Here is a 17,201-nt window from a genome sequence, read left to right as displayed (position 1 = left end):
GAAGGCGTGTGAAGGTTCCCCGCGGGGACAGGGGTGATTCTGTGGCATCAGCGGGGCCGCAGTCCCAGGCAGAGCGGCAGAGAACCCCCCCACCCCCCACCCCCACCCCCCACCCCGCTGGCCCCCCGCCCGGGGCTGGTGCAGGTGTTGGCGGGTCTGGAGACTGTTTACAAATCGTTAATGAAGCGACTGTGCCTCTTTTCAGTGGCTCACACTTTGAACTGCGCGGGTGACCCATTGCTCAATGACACGCAGCAGAGCGAAGCCCACAGCAGCCTCATTATGGGGCCGCACCCACACCGGCCGCCGCTGTCTATGAGGCCAGCCCGCGGAGGAGGCCCGGGAAGGCCCGGCCGCGGGCACTGGGAGCGTCGTGGCCCAGTTGCTAGGCACACGCGGCTGGCCTGGGAAATGTCCCCTCCCGCACCCGCGTTTTCTTCCTGGGCCATGAAAGGCCCTTTCAAAGCCCGGCGCTCGGAGCCACACAAGGAGTGAAGCCACCGCGTTCTCTGAATGAAAGAACCGTCTCTTGTTAATTCCTCTACGGTTTGTGTCAATTCTCAGCGCAGCGCCATTAGGATTCCGCGGGAAAGGCTCATGCATTAGGCGACACTGGGTCCCCTTTGTGCTCTCGACTCCGACTCTCTCCTGCCTCCGATAGAGAGTTTCAAAGCTTAAACAAAGTGGGGGCTCCTGCTGGGGACGCAAGCTGCACCGGCCACTGAGGCCACCTTTGTGCTGAGGGGCCTCATTTGAATAAGCAGCATGTTGTCACTGGTGAGGGCAGATGGCTCCTGAGCTCCAAGGCGGCCGAAAGAGGGAGGAACAGAGCAGTTGATTCATCCCGTTCTTTCAGGGCACCGAGACCTCTCTTGGACGGCCCAACTCCCCGGGGACAGGCTCACACAGCCCAGGGGAGACGCTGGCCGCTGGTGACGCGGCGCTGCGTGGGAGAAGACATTCGGGCGCCGTGTCCCCAGATGTGGCCGCTCTCCCTACGCGCGTCCTGGGCTTCTGGCGTGGCCGACGCAGGAAGGCACGTCATCGGGCACTCCGGGGAAATCGCGGGGATGCGGGGGGACGGGGGCCCGGCCTGCGCCCCCCCTTGTGTGTTCAGCTGTGCAGGACTCCAGCCCGGCACCGTGGGCTGAACGAATGGTCGGGGAGATTTAGGACTGCACGTCAGTTGTCCCCCTCGAAAGCCTTATTTCAAGTCGTGTTATGTCTTCTCTTGCAGGCCGGCAGATACTTTTCTTTCCGAGGTCAGGAAGGTTTGCATCTTTGCCCTTGAGTCAAGAGATTGCAGGTGTCCCCGGGAGCTCCCCTGATTTGGAGAGAAAGGAGAGAAAGAGAGCACCCTGGGTCTGCACGCTGGGAGAATTCTGAATTTACAGGACGCTGTCCGCATGGCCGGGGGGCCTGCAGGGAGGGTCTCTGCGGTCTCTCGGCTCGGGGCCTGCCCCCTGCCCCGCCCGCCTCTTTGACGGACCCACACCTCTGCAGCCGGAAAGAGGGCAGCTCGTGAATCACCCCATATGTTGTATTTTTGGGGTGTATTCAAGTAGTTTAACGTAAGGGCTTCTGGGAAGCAAAAGTATTAACTAAATCATTGTGAGATGAATGTCCGCACAAAGTTTTCCTGGCAAATTCTTAGAGACTAATTTACATTCCTTTCAACACAGCAAAAGGATCTCTTTGAGCTCCAATTTTTAAAGACTTTACTTTCGGGGTTTGGACAAGAAGGAGGGGTTCGTTTTAGAAAGTGCATTGATCATTCAGGAACATTCTCAGAACTGTCTTCATCAAGAAAGAACGAAAAATTCAAGGAAAAAAAAATTACAAGGCTCTGAACCTGCTTTATAATTATGCAGACAATGCATGACTTTTATACTTGGGAAGACATCTTCCCTAAAGAGTTCAAATTTATTTTGCAAATAAGTATGAAAGTAACCTTAACAGAAAGTCTGGGTAATCAGGAAAAATAGGCCCCAAAGACAGCATTCTGCGTTCCAGTAAAATGGTTACGTATACAGTTTATTCCTGTAGACCAAGACGTGTTTAAGTAAAATGCTACTTAGACAGAATTCCTTTTTGAAATGTGGCCCTTCTGGTTCGAACGCTTACCTGTCCATCTCTATGTATTGCTACCGTGCGTGTGTGGTATTGAGATCCCGTGTTACGTTTTCTTTCTTTCACTAAACGCAGTGCTGGGAGAAACTCGAGGGCACAGGAAAAGAGGCTCCCTTGGCTTGCATTTTAGGAGAGGGCGTAAATCCCTTGTAATGTATTACTTGAATCAAACACTTGACATCATTTAACGCGGGCCACGTTCTCCCAGCTTGTAAGTTAATACCTGGGTGTAAGGTCAGGTCTGTGCACACTTTGTAAAACAGACCACAGAACATCAAACAGAGTCCAAAGTGTTCCCTGCTGTCAGTCTTGGCAATGAATACGGATGGCTCAGCCACGTCAGTCAGCCCCCGGCCTCATCAATCAGGCGGCGGAGGGAGCCCATCACGGCTTTGGCACGGGCCCGCCGCCTTCCCAAGGGTGCAGGAGGGCCCTGGGACAAGGATGGAGGGGACGGTTCTTCTGAGTTGTGCTCATCCTGGATCAGATCATAAAGACCAGAGACCCGGATAAATTCGCAGTTCCCCGAAGGCTTTGCTCACGGGTGGGTGGGTTGGGATTCAGCCTCAGTCAACTATTGACTGACACAAAAACTGTAAATGCCAATCTGTATTATTTCATATAGGGTAAGATCTGGATTGAGGGTTTTATTACAGCCACCATGGCGGACATGCTCTTTCTTTTTCTTTCACGCAACAAATAATTCTGAATATATCAAATGTATACTAAGTTGAATTAGTACCAAATAGAATGGGAGCGTGTGGACGTGAACGAACGGACTAATAAAAAAAGAGGACAGAGGCACCTGGGGGTTCAGTCGGTTAAGCGTCCAGCTCTTCATTTCTGCTCAGGTCACGATTGCATGGTTTTGAGATCGAGCCCTGCCTCTGGCTCTGCATGGAGCCTGCTTGGAGTTCTCTCTCTCCTTCTCCCTGTGCTCCTCCCTCACTCCCTCACTCTCACTCTCTCTGTCTCTCTCTGAAAAAAAAAAAAAGAACGAAAGAAAGAAAAGAAAAAAAAAGAATAAATGCAAGAAGATGGAGACAACATGAAAACATTACTGGAGATGGGAATCCAAGGGTGAGTGGTATTCTAGTCCCTATTGATGGGCTGGCCACCCCCACAGGGACAGGAATCCAAGCAGGGCAGACTTGCCATGGCTCCATGATGTCTGGGGCCCGAGCTGGGAGGACCCAAAAACCTTAGGGTGACTTGAAGCCTGGAGGTCTGAATCCGACTCTGTACCTCACCTTGCCCAGTGGTTGGGACTTCCTCCCAACATGGAGACCTTGGACTTCTCACCCTCAGGGCTCCATCACTGAGGTTGTTATTTTTTTCCTAACAGGGCTCAAGTTGCATCCTCTTTTTTGACTGAAGCTTAGAGATCATGCAGCATCATTTTCCCAGTTAGAAGTAATGCCTGAGTTCGGATTTCAGAACTAGAATTAGATTTCAGAACCAGGATTAGAGCTCCCCCAGTAGTGGGGGGGGGGGGTATCATGGCCAAGTTCTAGAAGCCTGGTAGGTACAGGCGATCAAGGCACCAGGCCCCGCTGAAGGCAGAGCGCAGAGGGTCTGAAAAGTGGACCCATTTTTTTTTTAGTTTATTTATTTATCTTGACATGAAGCCCTAGTGGGGGAGGGGCAGAGAGAGAGGGAGAGAGAGCATCCCAAGCAGGCTGCATGCTGTCAACTTGGAGCCTGGCACAGGTCTCAAACTTACAAACCGTGAGATCACGACCTGAGCGACACTCAAGTCAGATAGATGCTCAACCAACCGAGTCCCCCGGGTGCCCCAAAGGCAAACCCACCTTTATCAGAAGTATCAGCACCCCCAGACTCCTGTCTATGCATGTACATCAGGGACCAGCCTTCTCCACCCAGGCGGCACAGAGGAGGGCGCTCCCTGGGGTCATTGACTGGGATGGCACCGGTCATGATTCTAGAGGCAACAGGAGGTCAGAACTGTACCCAATAGCTGATTCAGCAGGAGTCTGCAACCCAGACCACGGGGATCCATGGACTCCTGTTCATCCACTGCCGACTGATCAGCTTTCCTTTCCCAAGAGACACTGACGATTTCTATCTGAGGAAATGAGTCGGGGTAGGAGAAAAGACACATAGGTGTTGACATCTGGATAGTCCTGGTGTAGCACATCCATCCATCCTCCACCACCTCAAAACAGAACCACAAGGCCACAGACTCTCCTCCACCCAGAGCCTGGAAAGACTCTCTCACTTGCCTCTCAACGATGCATGGAGACCCAGGAAGCACCAGACATTTGAAGGAAGCCGGAGACCAGAACAGACAGAGATGAAAAGAGCACGAGGTGAACGAGGCCAAGGCAGGGAGGAGAAAATGGCCCCAGGAAGACTTGCATCCACTGACCAAGAACCAGATGCTGGGAAAGTAAACATTTAAGAAACAAGAGAATACTCTGGGAAATTAATATATGTAATGTATAAATATGTGTATCTGTGAATTATATATAATCTACAAATATGTGTATGTTTATGTATAACGTATGAATTATACATATGTATGTGGAATTTTTTTCAGAGGATGAGAAAACAAAATTGACAAACTCATATGTTAGAACAAGAAGACTAAGAGGTAGAAAATGGGAGCAAAAAGGATGAGAAAACTGAGGATCAGTCCATGAGTTCCACTATCAGACTAATCAGAGACAAAACAGACAAATGGAGGATAAGAAATAAGAAAATCGAAGAAATCACAGAATGGTTCCAGATTCCACATGGAGACCGTGGATCACCCAGTATAAAGAATGACAAATAAAAAAAATTAAAAAAAAAGAATGATAAATAAATATAAATAAATAAATAAATAAATAAATAAATAAATAATAAAAATATAAACCCCTCCAGAGACACCCATTGTTATGGCATCTCAGAACTCTGAGAACAAAGAGAAGATTCTAGAGCATTCCAGGTGTGGAAGTCACGATCAGCAATGATCTTGGCAGGCTAAGAACGAGCCTGAGCAAGCGTCTGAGTAAAGTCCTTTCTTATCTACAATTCCAGCTCCACTAGACAAGGAGGATGAAGGGAAATTAAAGACACCTTCAGGTATTTAAGCGTAATCTACAGTAATCTCAGTAATCTACATTTACTGAGACGCCCTCCTACAAAAGGTACCTGGAGTACTTGCTCTACAAGAACAAGTATGTGAATCAACAAAATGGAAAACCACGTTTCAGGAAATGGGACCCAATGTGGGAGGAAGGCAGAGACCACCCCAGAATCCCAGGATGGCACATGGAATGCGTCCAGGGAACAAACATTCCAGATTGCAGCAAGGAAATGGAGGGCCCCAGGGTCACGAAGGAGAAGTAGGATAATTTTTTAATGTGTTTTGAGAGGAGTTTGACAAATCTTAACAAAGTGGCACATATATGTATACATGCATACACATCTTCCTCACTTAAGATTGTTCATTTGTTTCCTTACTGAACCCAGAATAAAAGAGAACCAGAGTCCAGAGGAGCAATTTACAATCTGCTTCCTGAAATCAGCTGAAAACTCCTGACAGGAGTTCAGTTCGGCCACTCCTAAATCTGGTTATATAAATTATTCAATATATCCTACTCCCTCCATTCACCACCTTTCAGGTAATTTTACCTGGAATTTTATTTTCAGAGAGTCTGAGCAACACTTACTGAGCACAGACCCTAAGTCTACATATCGGTTCCTCTCTCATACAGATAAGACATGGAACCCAAAGAATTCAAGGATGGTGTGCCCATGTTCACACAATTCCTAAGCGGCAAGATGGGAATTTGAATAGAACCCGCCTGACAAAAGTCTGAATTAACGCTCTTCTCCAAAATGCCTAAATGGATGTGGTGTAGACATGTGCAGAGACAGGATGTTAGAATAAAGCCTAGAAGAACAGAGGTAGTGTCTGGTCTTCCGGTCAGTTTGAGTGGCTGAGACATCCTTATTTTTTAAGACACATTACGATGCTTACGTGTAGTGTTATCATTTCATTATCATGACTCATGGAGATGAGAGGGAAGTACATGCATTTCATTAGCTTTAAAGTGCCAAAAATGCAGAGATATGAGAGGGAGAGAGAGATCCACACACAGAGAGAAAGAAGGAGATCCAGGTGTCGAAGCCACTTTTCTTATTCTTACTCTATTCCAGATTTCTTTCCTTTGAGTCGTTTCACTTAAATTTAACTTCGGCTGAGTTTAGAAAAAGGCAATGACCCAATATGCATCCAAACCATTGAGGAATTGTAATTGTTAGAAGCAAATGTCATTCACACGGCGAAAGGGCTTCATGGGCTCTCCCTTCCTCCTCTTGTGGTCCTACGCCGTTTTCAACCCAAGTTTGTCAAAAGACCATGAATTTTGGTCGTTTTTATGATGGTGATTGTTTTTAGGAATTGTGGGGTTTCCTACAATTTCAAAACTTCTCAGTGTAGTTTAAAAATAATATATATTATTTCTCCATAAGAGAAAACAAGAATAGAAGAAAGTGAAAGGCTGTCCTCCATGGGTTCTGTCACTTCCCTGTGCGATCAGCCCTCCGCCAGTCAACTCGGGTCAGCCATGCACAGCCCATCCCCAACCCCACAGCTCTTCCCCAACCTCTGGGAACCTCTGCCCCCCAACTGTGAGCACAGGGGAGGGAGTCCAGGTGGGTACCCACCTTTGACTCTGGGCTTCCCTCCCGCAGGAGACCCAACCAGCTCTCACTGGAATCCTGAGAGCTCGTGGGGCCAACAGCCATCCTGTGGCCCCCTGGGGGCTGAGGAAGGGCCACCATCACGAAGGCAGAGCTGGAAATGAAGATGTGCGTGACCCTCACCTGTGTGGAACCAGGGGTAGGCTGGACTCACAGTTGGAGAGCTCTTAAATTCACGCCCCTTTCCCTCTCCAACCAGACTGAGTGGGCAACGTCTTAGCAACTAAAAAACCATTACAACTGCTCAGCACACAGACAAGGAAAATGCCCGTATGATGGAATCAGAAGCAGTGAAAGCTGAATTTAGGTTTTTGGTCCATCTGCACTCTTACAGAGGAGCAGAGGCCTAAAGCTTTCTGAGAGTCTTCCAGAAAACTGAGCAGAGGTGAGTGCAGCCTCAGCCTGTGGTGCTACATCATCCCATCTCTGAATAAAAGGAACCCTTTCCCGTGGCTCCTGTCTCCTTCTGATACAACTCGGTCCGCCTTTCGAGCTTCCTTGTGTTCCTGTACAAAACATGCCCCTGCCTCATCTCGTGAACCAGTTTCCCCCCACCTGGAATCAGCAGGGTTTCCAAGGATCCGTGCCGACTGTCCTGGGGCAGGATTGCCAGATCAAGTTCTGTTCCGTGCCTCTGCTCACAGCTGCCTGTTTGGTATAATGTGAGGACTTTTCCAGAGAACCAGAAGACAGGTACTTCTTCAGGTAAAGAACAGGAATTCATAAGAATGTTGCCAATTCAAATGTTGTATCACAGGACTTAACGTTTGGTCTCATACTTCTATTTCTTCTCTTTACTAAACATTTAATTTCCATAGCACTGATAATATTACCTATCTGTTTTATTTCGCAGCACGCACAATACGCGCACACACACACACACACACACACACACACACACACCCCAGTATGGTTATATAACCAACCTGTCATACAGTGAGAGTCATTAATTCCTTTTGTATCTCATTCTAAAATACTTGGAATATTACATTTTATGAGATGGGTATTGTCTCATTCTTAGTGGGATGCCTTTGATTTCCTTTAATTTAATAATATGTGTTAACGCTTCCTTACAGGGTTGTAAATTTGAGAAATTCATAAATTAATCTTATTAAACTGTCCAGATTTGTGTGTTTATGAAAGCATGTGGTTCACAGTGACAACCACTTACAGGGTCTTTCCAGAAAAAAATACTTAGTATTGTCAAGGAAACAAAATGACAATTATTGAAAAAGAATAGAAAAAAAATGATGCTGTATGAAATTTACAGTGCCAAGATGCTGTAATTGATCCTTCCCAGTACACTTTGGATAAGTGAATTATCCTCCTTAGATTAAAGAAAGAAGCCAGTAAAAGGCTGGGGTTTTTGGATGACTCAGTAGGATTTCCATTCTTTGCTGTAACTATGTCCACTTGCCCACTGACTGCCTTCCAGCGTCACTATGCTGTGGGGAGAGGTGTGTGTTCTGAACTCTTTTACTTAACCTGCCCCAACAGGATCAGTCTCCAAATCAGACTGACTCACCCCGTCCAGGGCTACTCGCCGGTCCTGGGGTATCAGACCTTTGCGGAACATCCAAATACGCCAAGTACTATCACATGTGATCATAGGAACTCATTCCTTAGGGATAAACGTTTTTGTTCTGATTCTCTCTCGAGTGAGTGGAAAATGTCTCTCAAATATTTAGAGATTTCAAGATCCCTGATCTTCAGGTAACAGGCAATTGGGATGTGTCCACTTCGGTGATGCACGATAGCTGATTCTTGTTTGGATTCTACCAATGTTTTTAATAAGCTTTATTCTGTGTGGATGCCATCGTCCTCGACACATTGTTCTAACGTTTGGGGCTTGGCAATTACATCATGCATTTGGCCTGGAGCTTCCGACATTAAAAATAAGGTGCGAACGAAGCTTCAGTATAACGGCTTCCTTCTGATATGTTCGGCCTGCGGTAAAATTAAGGGGCTAGCACTTTCTTCCTTCCTCCCGCATTGCCTCAAACTGTATCAGCTGTTCCTGAGTGCCCTGTAACTGTATTTCCAACAAAAATTACACAGATATTTCTGTCCAGCTACATGTCCTGCAGGGCTGTTCTGTGGTCTTCCGATCAGTAAAAATGTAATAACATTTTCACATAGTCAATATTTAATTCTGTAAAGGCAACTGGTGGTTGTAATCTAGGTTATTAACCACTCGGTGATTTATGATAGAGGGCAGACAGTGCGGTGGGGGGAGCAGTAGGAAGGTCCTCTGGTGACAATAAAAAGGTTATAAATTTCATAGCTCTGCCCAAGAAATGTATTTATATCCTATATTAAGAATAGCTTTTTATAAATTTTAATGATCCGTGTTATTAATGGAGTTGTCATCATGACTGCCTATACGAGACTGCAGTCCTTGTTTTTTTTTTCTTTTACTTTTCCATCAGCTGAAGGTCTTGTGGGGAAAAAAAAGAAAGAGAGAGAGAGAGTGCTCTTATTAGCAATTTGCCAAAAAAATCTTCGGGAGTCATAAGCCTATCATTGTTCCCCTGGACTGCAAAGCCTGTGAGCGGTAGTTTGCATAAAGTTTTATGACCAAGGAGACGTTGGGCTAATTGGATGGAGTACAATCAGTGCTCTATCATGTTGACGAAGGCCGAGTCAAGATGCAGAAATAAAATCAGGGCCATACGAAAAAGAGAAACTTATGTGTGCAAATGGTCCTTCTCGTTGGCTTCCTGTCCCCTCGCTGAGACCTTGTTGGGTTTCCAGCCAAACACACGAAGACACGCGCACATGCTCAACACGTTCGCGAGGAAACACGCATACCGCATCGTCCCCTCTCTTCCTCCCTGCCTGTCGCACGCATGCAGGATGGGAGGACTGAGTCCTGCTGGGCAGGACACAGCCTCCTGGGGGGGTGAGAGGTGTTTAGCTGGTGGAATTCGGCAGCTCTTCCTTAATTCAGACACCGTTGGTTAAAACCAGAGGTTTACAAAAAAATCTTAAAGAGTCAAAGCAGATTTTCGAACGTGGTGCCCAGACGCTTCCTACAGACAACGTAACAGAGCAGGAGAATGGACCGTTTCCAGGTATCTGTTTTAGTGTCAATCCACCCCCGACTCTCCCACCAAAGATTATTCGGGCACAAGGAAGGCCACTGAGAGAGGAGATCTCACACAAACAGATGAGCAAGCAAAAAGCTGACTTATGTGGAATTTGTGGTCATTGTTCTTTATAAGAGATCCTACTTTATTTCATTATAACTGCACACCAGTGAAATATTCAGGGGACTCATTTATTAATGACTAATTATTAAGCCGTCAATTAGTTTCTTCACATAGACAACAGAAAAAGTTCTGGAAATCTTTCTCTTGTGCTTACTGTAAATCTTGAACAGAAAAGTTAATGCCTACGTGTTTTCAATAAGATGAGATTCGAGATATTAGGAAAGACAGCATTTGTTTTTCTAAGGTTTTCTTGGGGCAGCTTTAGGTTTAGATGGTGTTGTTTGTTTGTTTGTTTTTTTCCTAACATCTTTGTCACCTGAAAGAAAATCATCATATCACCAACATGAAAGTGATTAGAATTTGACCTGTATGTTTAATTCACTTTTCTCTTTCCCTCGTGGCTGATGTTATATTTGAGATCAGGCATGGGAGGAGGTGTAGTTCAGACCTGCTTCCCTATTCCTCACTCCTGCCTCACCTGTATCAGCTGTCTCATAACCTTCCACCTAATGAAGGAGAATGTTCTACCTGTTCATCGAACTTTCTCTTAGAGTCTCCTGCTCACCAGGCATGCTGCTGGCCACCAGTGCTCAGCACCAACCCTCATGTGGTCCTTCCTTTCACCCGGGTTACCAGGAAGTCTGGGCTACTGGATGAGCATTCAGACCAGCAACTGTTGTTCCTGCCCATGTGTCGTCTGAGCTCACGCTCTCTTCTGTGAGTGTCCCCCAAGAATACCCACATTTAAAAGCCTGGGAGAGTAATTAAGAATTTCCTGGTGACATTATGAGGGTTGAGAGAGAGGAGGGTCCACTTACACTCCCAGAGCAATGACGGAAAGGGACACGGAGGTCTGCGAGCTCACCGGCTATGCTGAGGCTTTGGTGGGGTCCATCATGGTTGACTTTCTTCCGAGCGGGATTCAAGCAGACTTGTTCTAATTTTCCCTCCGTAATCTTTGACCACCACACCATTCCCACTCTGCAAAATGTCTTTTCCTTTTCACTTAAGTCTGAATTCCATGAGTAGCCAAGACTTGTGTGTTGAACCTCCAGTCCAAATTCGTTTCTCAGGCCATCCCACCTAACACACAAGTCACTGTCTATAAGGATGCCCTTGGAAGGCCTGTCTTGGCATGCCCCGAAAGAATGGAATTTCTGTAGTGCTGTTCACCATGACCTGTATGCAGGGCAGCCTTTTTAAGGAACCTCCTGCCCAACTGCCATCAGACTGATTCTCTGCTACCTTACCCATCGCATGCCCAGGGTGAACCGATCCCACAAGACTGCAAAGACCCCTTCACAGGGTCGCCTTACTTCCTGGGCTGAACTAGCATGCCTATGGGATCACGTGCAACAGTTACTAACTTGAACTTGAAGCCGGAAAAATGGGTAGGGAAATCAAGAGTTCCAACTAGCTCAGAAATGCTATAGGTGTGGCTCACGTGGGGGTCTGCCTCATGAGGTATGTGAGGACGTTCCTTGGTCGATCTAGCTGTTGAGGAATAGGGGAAATCCTCTTTTCCTCACCTGGGAGGGGTAAAAGCTATTTAACTAGGTATGAGATTTGGGTTTCAGATCCTTTCCTCTCCCCCGGAATGATGAAGAGGCTATGTGATCTAAAACATTTTAAGATTTAATTGAAATAGTCCATTATGCTGAAAAAGATACTACAATCACTTCTTTCAGCCATCATACACTGTCTGTGTTTAATTATTAAAGCCAATGTGGCAAAACGATAACCATATCTGTACATATAAACATGTCTGAGTAAAATATACCCTGTCACAATTATTGCTTTTCTTTATTAGCTATTGCCTTTGTTACACCGGGCTCAATTATTTCCCCTGAGTCAGTTAACAAGAGCTCCTGATTATCTGCTGGCAGGCAAAGACCAGATTTCTCTCACCAATACTCAATCCTCCGAGAGCATATTTTCCCAGCAAAAATCCAATCAAGATGCGCGCCTCCTATGCCTCTAATCTCACTTGGTCTAGAACCCTTGCCTAGTTCCTCCCCCGACCCCGACTTTCCAATGTCACAAACCAGCTGTGGAACACCTGTGTCCTGTCTTGTGTGTTTCCACAAGGTGCCATTTAACTTGTGACTCTATCCCCTTTATTCTCCATGATAAGCCAGTACCTACTTGCCAGCCACGTGCTTCACGTTGTACCACACTGGGCATGTAATCCTGGTGAGCAGCCATTGCCAACGATGCCAGTCTTGAAGGTTTTAACGGACTGATCTCGCCACTGCAAATCCATTTTTCTTTCATTGGCCACTCACTAGGAATGGTTTTGGTATCCATTGACCAGTTTTGTCTACAACAATTTGCTTTTGGGAGGTTTACAGCATAGTGATTTTTTAATACCTCCATTCTTTTTTATTTCTTAGTTGGCACTCTTTCATAAAGAGTTTCCCTGCCTCAACTGGGGTATAGACTACAAATGTGTCAAGATCCCTGGTGAGTGCTTTACCTTTGATTATCAATTGTCATAGCAGGGTTTTAGTGTAATGGTAGACCCCCTCAGTAGACCAATGAGTTCCCCTCCTCTCTTCTGTTTACTTTCCTCATATACTATGGTTCCAAAGATTTTTTTTTAGCATTTATTTACATTTATTAGGGCTCTTGGTGCCAAAATCATTCTCATTTGGCGGTTGGTCATTCCCTTCGTCTTGCTTCAGCAGATGATATGCTGGCATTAGTCTTTCTGGAACAAGATACCCCTGCTTGTTTTGTAAATTGCCTGCCTCACACCTAAAATTATCCATTTCTTCAAGAAGCCCTGGCTCTGTTTCCTGGGCTGGTTTTAGAAACCGAGATGTAGATGCAAGGTGTGGCTGTGACACGTGGGCGTCATAGGTTCTAGAACTTTCAGTGTACAGAAAGTAGTCAATATTAAAAATGAAATTATGAGCATGTATTAATATTTTCAACAGTAATTTAGGTTGGCAATATTTTTATTGATGTCTTGGATTTTATTTTGGTAACTTTTTTTCCCTTTAAACTGACAGTCGTGGTTTCTAATATTAGTATAGTAGCTTGTCTGCTTTATCCAAAATACATTACATAGTTTGAAAAATCATGTCCCGTTGTTAACATGTTCAGATGATCCAGTGAGTGAGATTTAAAATATTCTTGATTCCCTTGTTGTCCTTACAATGAGCTCCACTGAAAATGAAGGTGGTTGCACAGTGTTTGAATGGCATTTGGACCTCTTCTTTTCTCTGAATGGTTATGTCGCCAATCAGACGTGTTATTGGGCTTAGATATTTCAGTTTGTTTCCACTGGGGATATTTTCCCCCTCTTTTTGCTTTAATTTGTGGACTGTCGTACATGCATGTCACTTAAATAACAAAGCTGTATAAAGAGGGATACTCAGACAGTCCTCACATATGTAATGATTTTCTCCAGCCACGTCCCCTAGCTTCTGGTTCATCATCCCAATGCTTCTCCCGAGCTTTCACAGATGCTAGAAATCACTAGATTATACTGTTCTTGTATTCTGATTTTTCATTATTGTCAATACCAGAGTGGAAACTTTAGGTAGTGGTCAAGAGTTAAGACCTTGGAGTCAGACAGCCTTGGCTTGAGCCCTATTTTACCATTTACAAGCCTGGATTCCCAAACTCTCTGAGCCTCAGTTCCTTCTCTGTAAGTTGAGGACAATAATACTTATCACCCTGGGTTGTTTTGATTATTAAGTGAATTAATTTTTGGAAGTACTTAGAAAAGTCTCTGGGATCTGGTGAATACTCAATATGATAAGCCGATATTACCCTAACACAGTGTTTCTCAACCGGGATGGATGAGGGTCAATTTTGCCCTTGAGCAGACACTTGGCAAAATCTGAAGACAATTTCAGGTGTCACTGCTGGGGGAGAGGGGGAGAGGTGTCACTGGCGCCCAGTGAATAGAAGACTGGGACGCTGACACAGGATGAAACCCCCCAACTAAGATTTATGTGGCCAAAAATACCAGTAATGCTAACATTTGGTCACAAAGTGACTCATTTCTGCAGAATATTAAAATAAATAAAATAATAATAATTTCAACAAGTACAGATGGTTTTCATAAAATTTTAACTCAACAAAAAGTAACTACCTAATAAAAACATAATGATTCCCTTTTCTTGACTCATTTGTTTATCTATATTAAGGAAGATACTTTAACCGCCCCCCCCCCCCAATCTGACAAGAGTCACTGACGGTTCCTCCGTGTGTCTTTCAGACTGCACCGGCATGAGAATATTATTCTGAATATCTCCTTTATTAAAAATAGGACCCAAATCCTTCTTCTTAGAAAAGTAACTTTGCAAACAGTTGGTTGCACAGAATTTGCCTCAAATGAGCTTCAAATGCACTTCCAGAATTCTCATCCAAAAAGTTGGTCGCACAGAATTCGCTTCAGTGTCAGAGGGAGACGTATGTGTGGAATAAAGAACAGGGGATATAAATTTTTCATGTGTTCCCAAAGCCACGGTCATAGTTTCACGAGTGCAATTACTTAGCAAAAAGGCCAACAATTAGAGAATGAGGTTAGGGTTCTGTTCCATGGAAATGGGCAGGAAAACACTAGCCTCTCACATTACACACTTCAAAAAGTTATTTCAACTCTTTGAATTTATTTTTTTTTAAATAATGTTTTTCTACATATTCCGAGGATTAGAAAATGTTATATTTTTAAGAGAAAAAGATTGGCAGGCCTATAAAAGACTTATTTCTTCAAAGTGTTTAGGATTAATATGAGGGGCAGGAACAATCTGAGTTTCAGTGTAAAAATACCAGAATTCAGATTTCAGGGTGAATGAAGACTCTCGAACACCCAAACCATGACATAATGTAGTTTTTACGTCCCTCGGGAGAGAACTGTCATGTTGATGGTAGTGTCCAGGAAGCTGTGTCAGTTGAAAGAGCTACAATTTGGGAACTAGGTATGTGCTCAAGAGGTAGACTTTCTAGATTCCAGCTGTGTGGCCTTGAGCCAGTCATATAAACAGCTTTGAGCTTGGATTTCTTTATAGGTAATGTGGAGAACACCCTACCAATTCTTTGTCCATATGAGTCACTAGCCTGAGGAACACATCCGGGACAGAAACATGCATATAGTTGGTGCTCAAATAAACACTAGTTTCTTTCCTATAGCAAAACATAAACAGGCTACAGTTATTGTCCATAACGCAAAGATTCCCGTATAGCGCAAAGATTCCTATAGGCTGCATTGCAGGCAGAGAATCCCAGATTCTCACCAGGAGGACTTAAATGCATTAAATGAGGCATGGCTCAACTATAAGAGGCAAGGTGTGCAGAGTTCAGGAACCTCACCCCTCCCCATGGTTCATTGACCTCTGAAGTTGGGTGTCATACCTTAGTGTGCATATATAGTTAGCATAGGCTCGATATGCTATTTATTAAATTCATGTTGTGATGTTGTAAAAACTGTATGGAATGAACTTATTATGTCTTTAAGAAATCTAATGCTCAGTGGGAATGCAACAAATTTCCACCATGTCAAGAAACAGAGATGATACAGTCCTGGAATCCTCATCCCAAAGTGTCTCCAGAAGATCGTTCTTTACAAGGAAACACTCCGCATATCGGGACAGAGGACCGAGCAGAGCTCTGTGAAGGGTAGAGTCGGGTGCAGATCCGTAAGGACTCTACACAGGTCAAGAAGAACGAAGGCAGACCTGACTGCCTGCTGAAGCGGTCACCTGGCAAGGGCATGTGAAGGTGGCATACCACGGGGTGAAGGAAGCTCTGGAACCAGGCATTGACTCTGACCCACAAGCCCCCGACTTTGAATAGGAAGACCAAGTACAAAGACGTAAGAAATGAGATGCTACTCACGATCTCTATGGCTTTCTTGTGCCACACTGGACACTGATGTCTTGTGGTTGGAAAAGTTGTAAAAATGGTGGGAAGTGAAATTTTTGATCTTTCAACCAAGAAATTACAAAATATGTTCATAGATTATACAATGATAAAAATCTCAGAATGGAAATTAAATTCAATAGGAACTCATGCAACTGTCAGGAATGTTTTTGTTTGTAAATCCCGTCCTTGTTTCACTTTGGAAACTCATGTTTTCTATAATTTGGAACATGAATTTAAATATTTAAATATGCAATGCAATACATACTAAAACATCCACAGATATTTCAATATGATTTCCATTCACGGTAGCAGCAGGCCACTGTTAATTAGGAAACCTTTTCTTCACTCTATCCTTGGTCTGGGATGCCCATTAGGAATCCCCGGGGCGAACAGTATTTCATCAACTGTGAGGGCAAAGCCACAAGGGAAAAACCCCAGAATGACTGTCAAAAGAAGGAATCACAAAATTCCTTCAAAAAAAGTGAACATGATGTCTCAAACACTCCTGTGTTTTATTATTTTTTTAAAGTTTTTAATGTTTATTTATTTTTGAGAGAGAGAGAGAACATGAGTGGGAGAGGGGCAGAGAGAGGGAGACACAGAATCAGAAGCAGGATCCAGGCTCTGAGCTGTCAGCACAGAGCTTGATACAGGGCTCAAACTCATGAACCGTGAGATCATGACATGAGCTGGTTGGACGCTTAACCAACCGAGCAACCCTGGCGCCCCAACTCCTGTGTTTTCTAGTGCGTGTGCTACCATATCCATTCCCAAAGCAGGAAAACGGCCCCTTCCCAGCTATGGAGCATGGACGTTGTGTGCCTATGTCTGCCACATCCATGGTGGAGACAGAGCGGTGTCTGTGTCATTTCCCTCCCTGACGTGAGTTTTGTGAATTGCTTTGTGTTTGTATTTCCTGGTGGACATGTGTTCCAACTGGACTCTGGGTTCTTGGGGGTCCGTGAAAGGTCTCTGCTTCCTCTAAACCCCCAGAGGGTGCCTAGTCAATAGTCTCCAAGCCCTATATGTTTAGTACACGTTTTATCTTACGAATTCAAAATAAATTCTTACGGAAGGTAGCCGATTCCATTTTCCAATAAGGGAAACATTTTTGTTTTAGCCAGGTCAGTTGATGGGAATATTATCCCAGCAGCACTTGTCTCCTTACCTATAGGACCGAATTACAGGACGACCTATGCTTTCTTGCCACCTGGACCGTGCTGTCCCGTGCCTACCATGCGCCTTATAAATATTTGTTGATTTCATTTG

The 17,201-nt window shown here is 44.9% G+C and overlaps 2 long non-coding RNA genes across 3 annotated transcripts; both read left to right on the top strand.

Annotated features, from left to right (window-relative positions):
* Positions 1-4,978: 4,978 nt before the first annotated feature.
* Positions 4,979-7,628, top strand: LOC106985124 (uncharacterized). Of its 2 annotated transcripts, XR_008290285.1 has the most exons (5): positions 4,979-5,217; positions 5,616-5,759; positions 5,853-6,045; positions 6,613-6,700; positions 6,835-7,628. It is a non-coding gene; the product is annotated as an uncharacterized LOC106985124 (long non-coding RNA). The 2 variants fall into 2 exon arrangements; XR_008290277.1 differs by having other exon boundaries at positions 4,985-5,217; positions 6,613-7,627.
* Positions 7,629-9,217: 1,589 nt separating this feature from the next.
* Positions 9,218-16,111, top strand: LOC128311741 (uncharacterized). The gene is made up of 3 exons (XR_008290271.1): positions 9,218-10,772; positions 12,449-12,518; positions 15,526-16,111. It is a non-coding gene; the product is annotated as an uncharacterized LOC128311741 (long non-coding RNA).
* The last annotated feature ends 1,090 nt before the right edge of the window (positions 16,112-17,201 follow it).

Source organism: Acinonyx jubatus, chromosome A1 (assembly GCF_027475565.1).
Source record: "Acinonyx jubatus isolate Ajub_Pintada_27869175 chromosome A1, VMU_Ajub_asm_v1.0, whole genome shotgun sequence".
Taxonomy (NCBI): Eukaryota; Metazoa; Chordata; class Mammalia; order Carnivora; family Felidae; genus Acinonyx; species Acinonyx jubatus.
The sequence above is the reverse complement of the archived record's forward strand: the minus strand, read 5'-3'. Positions and strand labels throughout refer to the sequence as shown.